Source organism: Micropterus dolomieu, unplaced genomic scaffold (genome assembly GCF_021292245.1).
Source record: "Micropterus dolomieu isolate WLL.071019.BEF.003 ecotype Adirondacks unplaced genomic scaffold, ASM2129224v1 scaffold_182, whole genome shotgun sequence".
Classification (NCBI taxonomy): Eukaryota; Metazoa; Chordata; class Actinopteri; order Centrarchiformes; family Centrarchidae; genus Micropterus; species Micropterus dolomieu.
The window spans coordinates 6,728-8,157 of NW_025744175.1; the positions used below are offsets into that span (position 1 = coordinate 6,728).

The 1,430-nt window shown below is 37.4% G+C and overlaps 1 long non-coding RNA gene across 1 annotated transcript in view; it reads right to left on the reverse strand.

Annotated features, from left to right (window-relative positions):
- Positions 1–1,430, reverse strand: part of LOC123967245 — a 5,755-nt gene that overhangs the window by 2,596 nt on the left and 1,729 nt on the right. The window lies entirely within an intron of this gene.

A 1,430-nucleotide genomic window follows, 5' to 3' on the forward strand; every position in this document is an offset into this window, starting at 1 on the left:
TTTGTTGGGGAGGAGTCTGTAAATTAGAAAGCAGTTTCAATCTATCATTTAGTAGTGTTCACCTCTTTGTAATTGCCCCATCGTGAGTCAGTGTGCAATAAAAATTTGGAAATTCCATGTCAACTCAGACAAGGTTAATCAAATGTTGTCCAAATCTTGTCTATAGATTTGGACTTGGTCACAAAGATTTTTCATATTTTTTTCCTACCCTTGAAACTGAAACATTATAGTCTCAAAAATGCATCACCTGGGTCCTGCATATGGCAGCTGCAGCTGTATTGCTTTTAGCCTGGATTATGTATTTGACGTCTTTAAATTTGTTTAATATATTGGATTATATTGTAAAATATGCTGCTCTGCTGCCAGTGGACTTGTCTATGTTTGAGATTAGTCATCTGCTGCTGACACTGACCCTTTTAATGTGATCAACCTCATGGTTGGGTTAGGAAACCCTGAGTTGACTTACTGAGTTGATAACCAGCGTTGTGTGCAATACACAGTAATACTAGAACAATAATACTAGAACTTTAGCATAAAATTATGATTACGGACTTGGTCTGCACTCTACCTTCCTCAGTTGTTCTCTGGTTCTCCGGTTCCTTTTGAGCCTCGAAACCATCGGCCTCAATGTTTTCGTCTCGTTTGTCCTCGTTTTTTTACTTGTTTATTACTGTTCCTCTTGATGCCTGTGTGCCAACAGAAGAAGAACTCTGTTAAATTTTGCTGTCTTCAAGTAGCTCTGCTTCAGAACAGAAACATGAGAAAATGAGAAACCAAAGAAGTAGAACTAACATGATGGTTAAGTTCAGAATATTGAGTTTACAATATTTAAGTTTTACATTCCAACATGAGGCAAAAAGCATTTCAGACGAGTGCCACTTCTTAGTAACACATTATTAGGATTGTCTGCCTAGAGATAGTTTATTAAGTTTTCGCTTTAGAGCTTTGTCTTTAGATGTTGATCAGATTATATGTGACCGTTCATTAACATAAGATGTTTCCTGTGCCTTAAACTAACCAAACCTTAACCATCAGAAAACGGTTTTATTTTTGAATCAATTTAACTGTTGAATCTCGGTGTTAACCCACTTCTTTATTTTGTTCTTCTTTGACCCTATATTATAGTGCATTATCTTGTTCCACTGATCTCCCCCTCCTCTGTAACAGGCTTCCAGACAAACCAGTAAGAGTCACTGGTGCACTGACAAAGACATACAGGTGGGAACACTGACAATTGTACTTGTAGTGGCTATTTGTCCATAAACTTAAACAAAAACAAATAATAACAAACTTCTCAAATGGCCACTTGAGGCTACGTCATGGTTAGGCTTTACGCAGGTTCAGAGGTACCAAAGCAAGGTAATGTCCATAACAAGACTGAGTTTGAGGAGGTTTATTCACACACATAAGCAAGCTTACAGACATTTCTG